Genomic DNA, 6,384 nt, shown 5'->3' on the forward strand with positions numbered 1-6,384 from the left:
TCTTGTGACAGGATTGATAACTGATTGGAAAATACATCATATATGGATTGTCAATATTGAAATCTCCAAACAAAGCAAAAAGATCAACACTTTACCTTCTATTGGTATCCAGCTTCTAATCTGACCATCTGCTGTTTCTCTTTAGCTTTTTAAAATATTCTCCTGATTATGCTTCCATGTATTACACTTTAGCAAATAGAATGAAGGCAAATCTACTCATACTTTCATATATTTTGGCTGAATTTTTGCCAGGCACAGAATCATATTCTTCTCCTTCCCACAGAGATTTCTAACAACTAGTGTTTTCTTTTGAATTTTTCAAAGCAGCAATATATTTGTGAATAAGGTGCGCTTCATTTTTTAAGATAATCCAAATTCTCTCTCATTGCTTAACATGTCTGTGGATGTACATATTCAATCTCTTTTAGTGAACGTTTGTTTAGTTTAGCCAATAGCATAGAGATGATACAGGCTGTTCAAATTTAATTACCTTTTTGTATTCCTTAATTGGAATATTTCCTTGTATATGACGTTCCAGAGAAGCAGAAGACAAAAGAACATGGAACAGGAGGGATCAAGGCATGCACTGTTCACATGTAAATAATGTATCCCTTGGGTGTTTCTGAACATCTGTTTACTGTCACAGCCTCTTTCTGTAAATATCTATTTTATTTTTCTCTTGTAATGCTGTTAGTATGCAGCATCAGAAGAAAGCATTCTTCCCTGCATGTTGAATCAGAGGGATAAAAACAACTTGGTGGATCCAAGTAGGTTAGGTATCTATCTCATGACTAGGATAGTCAATGCTCTTGCTCTGAAAGACTTACAAATCAAGATTGCTACCGTGTGCCATAACGCAATTAGATAAAAGCAGAGAATGGTAGCATTCTAACAAAAACTGTTAACTGTGATTAATCTAACAGTGACTAACACAAAAGTTATTATACAATGTTTAAGGGATTTTTTTTTTCCTCCAAGAGTGCAGCAGACCAAATCTAAGCATCATTTTCTTGATGGATCAGAATTTCATGCATTGACATTGATTCTTGGTACTGGAGATGTGTCATTACTAGATGAACCCTAAACAGGAGGCCTTCTATTGGTGTTGCTAATAACTATAACCTCCCTCTGTGCTGGTGGGCTCTGGCTTAATGTGGTTCATTACAGAGCAACAAAAGACTAATTGTTTTAAAGTATTTTATAGAGCGTTTACATTGCCTTTTTGTATTGCCATCATTATCTCTGTCATTTGGAATTTGGATATGAGATAACTGAAGAAAGCTTTTCTTCTCTCCTAAGAAAACCATGCATTAGAGGTGGCAGAGAAACTCCATATTAATTGTCTAAAAATAGAATAAGTAGCAGCAGAATTACACATTTGCAGACACACTACCTGTGTTTCTATCTGTTGAATGTGCTGCAGTAGAAGTTTTAAATTTGAATGTGGATAGCTAATAGAGTTTAAAAAAAAACATTTATTTATCACTGTTTAATTTTCTCAAGTTAGTTTTTAGGTGATTGAAGAGTTTGCTTCAGCTTCATGTTCAAACTTACGTTTAAATGCTCATTATTATTTTGGCTTTTGATGATTGAGCTTGGTAAGGGAGACTCATTTGAACCATGTACCTCTTAATACAGGTAGATACAAAATCATGAATCTGGGGGAAAAAAAAAGCTGAAATAAAGTAACTATGCCACATTTGTGGATAATACAATTAAAGGAGTAGGAGCTCCTAGTATGATGCTGTGTATTAATGCATTAATGTATTTGATGCATGTTGATGGGTTTTTTGCAGAGATATCAATGAGAGGGTAAAGAGAAGAATCACATTTTTCCTCTAAGTTTGTGATGAAAAGAACAGGGAAATAAAATGTTACCTAGAAAACGTTATAAAGGAAAAAATACTCTACGTGTTCAGTAATTTTACAGACTTTAACACACCTTTCTTCAAGCTCAAGGTGTTTTGTTTATATCAGCACATTAATCTGTGACTGTGTGGGTATGTGCAAAATTGTGTGTACTCCAGAAAAGGCTGTTGGATTAGAAGTGACTAATTGGAGTAAATACACAATAAATGTCTGTCTGTCATCTTTAGCCGAACTACTTTCATATTCCTCACTAATGTAGTACTTAGGAATTTAGCCTGGTATTACAAATCACTCTGAAACTTTCACTGAATTATCCAACAAAGAAAAAATATTTTCTGTTTCTTCACCTAATGCCAAATGTGAGTTTGGTGTGGTGGAATTAATTTGATGCTACATGAAAAACTGAATACAGGTTTGTGTATAGTTATTGTGCTGATCCGTACTGTAAATTTGAACAGAGAAAGTAGGAGTATGAAATGGTTGCAAACATCCTCATCCAAAAAAACCACTACATCCTGCCCTTAATCTGACGAGTCATTTTACTGTGGGACTTTTGGGGGCTGCATATGGCTCTACATCCCAGAGCTCAGCTGTGTCTTGCTGGGGAGCTGCACAGCACCTCTGCAGATTCCCTTGGATCATAAACAGAACTTATCACCGCTGCCTGTGCGGGCAGTAGGTAGTGCATCAGGGAAGATGTAAGTTCATATAGTGGGATTTCATCTCTTCCAAAGCAGCAAAATCACCGAAAGATTGAAGGCTGGAGAAACTGAATTGTCAGTGCTGCCCAAACTGGCATCCCAGTTCAGGCCATGCTCCACGGTTCAAGCTGACTTGTTGCGGCTGCTTACTACATGCAAATGTGTCTTTAGGAACTGAACCTACTGTGGTTTCTCTAGTGTTACCTCCCCATCCTTTCTTGACACCAACACATGGTTTACTATGTCTGGATGCTCACTTATTTTCTGGCCAGGTGGTGTCTATGAAACGAAGGGAACGTGGGGATTGATGCAGTTTTGCATCATCTTTTCTCTCTCTGCAGGATCCTCTTGCCTTGTGTCATTAGGCTAGTCCTTGATGTCAGCTGGTATGCTCCTTGAGGACAACGGTTCTTCTCCAGGGGCTTACGCATGCTGGGGACGGCTGAGAACAGTGTGTTCAGCAGCCGCTGCCTTGCTTTGGCTCACTTCTATTCACAGAGAAATTGTGTGCAGAATGGACATAAAGCAAGGCCATCAATACAGAGCATTTATTTGCTTTCTCCTATATCCAGAACTTCACCGAGGGCCTCTGCGCTGCATTATGCAATCACAGAATCATAGAATGGTGTTTTGAAGAGGTGTCTGGATATAGTAAGCGACTTCTCTGGTATTTGTGATACTTTGCCAAATGATGCAGTGTCTGACTGACAGCGGTCATAGATCACTTAGCTTTTTTGCTATGGACTTAGCTGCTTTGACTACTCCCGTTATATGTTGGTAATATGAAAGAATATTCAGGCCTAGAGTAAACATAGCATGACAACCTGGGAGGGTGCCAAGGGTCCAATAAATAACTAGGAAATAGAAGACAGTGTGCATCAGTTCTGAAAAAACTGTTGGACGCTGTACCTCACCAAAGGCTTTTAAAGAAACGAAAGGATAACGATGTGAAGGAAAAAAAAATCCTTCATGAATTGATAACTGAATGAAAAGCAAGAAACAAACCGTAGGAATAAATAGTAAGTGGAAGGGAGGTTTCCAGTGATGTCCTGGAAAGTTGCTGTCCCATTTTGTCATGTTTCATATAAGGGAGGCATGCAGCGAAGTAACGAGTTTTCTAAAAATACAGTTATTCAAATTAGTGAAAGCTAGACCAGATGTGACAAAGAGCTCATGGCATTAGGTGACTGGGGGATCAAATGATGGATGGCATGCACAGTTGATATATAAAAAATAATGTGTGCGTGCAGAGAGAAAAAATCCCAACCACATATATACAACAATGGGTAGTAAATTAGTTGTTACTGATCAGGCAAAAGATCTTAAGTTATTGTAGGTAATCCCATGCGTTTTTTTGTCCGTCCAGCTCAGGAATATTCAAAATGGCAATGAGCATGCCAGGGAAGAAACAACTGAGGAGTTATACAATAAAATCTGTAAAATTGTGACTGGCATGAAGAAGAGAGTAAAAATAGTCATGATTATTCCCTACTGAGTAGTCATATTTATGTCATCTTGCTCAAATGTTGAACAGAATAGCCATTATTCACCGTGTTGGTTTTTTTTCCACAAATATAAGAAATAATTATGCCCAAATAAAATGTCTGGCAGAACTTTTAAAATCAACAAAACAAGAATATTTCAGCACAGTTCAACCGTGGGACTCCTTGCTAGAGGATGTTTTAGGTAACAGCCTCTACCACTTTATAGATTGAGGAATTTCTCCAGTTTCTCTATAAAGAAAAATTAACCAAAATCTTTTTAAAAATTATGAGCATTTCTACAACGATAATGTGCCTAGTAACGCCGGGACACCAAGACCCACTGGGACAAAACGGCTTGCATTTAAGCTAGTGAATTCTTTTAACCTCTAAAATTGTATAGGAGCGTGCAGGTCAGCAGGGAGCCAGGCAGCAGCGCCAGGCTCTACCCTGCCTCCGGTTTTAGCAGTACAGGCAAGCTCGTTCCAGTGTTTAATTTAATAAGAAAGAGCTTGGGAAGCCTCCATCTGCCGGAAGCTGTAAAGGGAAAGTTTCCCCCCGCTCACCCTGTCTTTCTGTTTTCGGAGACAGGCTTCTGCGCCGGCTGGCTCCTGGAGCTGAGCCCCTACAGCAAGTTCTCAGTGCAGGAGGGATGGGTGCTCTTCGGATCAAAACTGAATTCACCCATATGCTTTTTTTTTTCTTAAATAATGAAAAATTGGGAATTACCCTTTTAAAAAAAAAAAACAGAACATATTCCTTAAAGTAATCATATCATTAATCTGAGAACCTGCAAGGCAATTGTGTTGGTATTGGTTGATTGCACGGCGTTTTTTAAAGCTAAGCTATTATTACAGGGCATAACATGTCAATCAATGTGCATTTCAACACAGTTTGTTGCAAATACACAAGAAACACAAACTTTTATTAAAGGTTTGTAATGAAGGTACAGAAGTTGTGTAATAATATGCTACTTATTGCAAAGCACTTCCAATGAACATTCATGCTTGTGGAAAAAAACAAGACATTTTACTTATTTTTGCCAATGCTCTGCTAATAAAATTTGCTTCCTTATATCCTTAGACCATCAAGGCTACAACAACGTTACTACTGCTAAAAACATTTACAGTCAGCTTGCTCAATTAATTATTGGACTGTAGTAGCCTAAGATATCTTGAAAAATATTAGGCTGTCTGTTGTCAATTCATAATATTTTGCCTGTGAGCTTCATTCCACTCTAAATACAGAAGAAACAATGGTTTCAATTCATTATGTGCATTCTGTGAAAGCCGATGAACTTTTGACTAGTCATGAAACTATGATTTTAAGTTAAAATAAACGTATTTCTGATTTGTCAGTTAAGACTTTTCAAATGGTCATTCAATGTATTTTGATTTTCTGAGCATGGCAGACTACTCAGAACCTGTCAGATGGTAATGACACATGATGCTAATCTGTTTGCATTTCTGGTGTATTCTGTGTTCCTCTTGTTATCTAAATAACATTGCTGTGTAGTGCAAAATAATATGTCAAATTCTTCCAAGTGCCTATCTTATGCCATTTAAAAATTAAATGCAAAACCTCTTAGGATGATGATGACAGCTCTGGTTTAAACTTTAGTGATGCCTGTGAGGAGATCCTGCTAAACTAATACAAAATTAAATTTTAAATCTCTATGACAGCACAGTGGAATTTTCAACAGAGAAGGGAAAAATAATTAAGGCACTTCTGCTATGTCTAGTTTCATAGTCTGCTGATATAAAGGGCTATGTATTCAGCTGCAACACACTGAGGAAACTCAAATATTACTTTAATTTACAACTCGCAAGGATTTGGCCTTCAATCTTTATTATGCAGTCCATGGCAGAAACAAACAATTTCACATTAAAAGCGTATTGTTACATAGATTTTAACAATGAAAATAAGAAATACATTTCGGCTGCAGAAATAAAAAGAAAAAAACCAAACCTATCCCATCAAGTTGTATTTTAGAATACATTTAAATTCATCAAAGTACGTTTCCCCTTGGTTAACTACTGATGATTTATTTACAAACCAAGTAACAAACAATGGCTAGAAAATACCATTGCACCACAAGTTATCTACATAGATATTTCTATTTTTCATACTAGAAAACAGCTAAGGTAGCATTCACTTCAGTACAACGTTTCTTTCGTAAATCTTAATGTGTTCTAGCAGCTAATACAAAATGGAGATGCAGAGTGTATTACCTTAGTTAGAAAAGCAAACATATTATGGGTTTGATTAGGAAAAAGATTGATTTTTAGCAAAACTTTTTTTTTTTAAAAAACCAAAAATGGTCTAATGCATTA

This window comes from Phaethon aethereus (assembly GCF_964289735.1).
Source record: "Phaethon aethereus genome assembly, chromosome: 3".
Lineage (NCBI taxonomy): Eukaryota > Metazoa > Chordata > Aves > Phaethontiformes > Phaethontidae > Phaethon > Phaethon aethereus.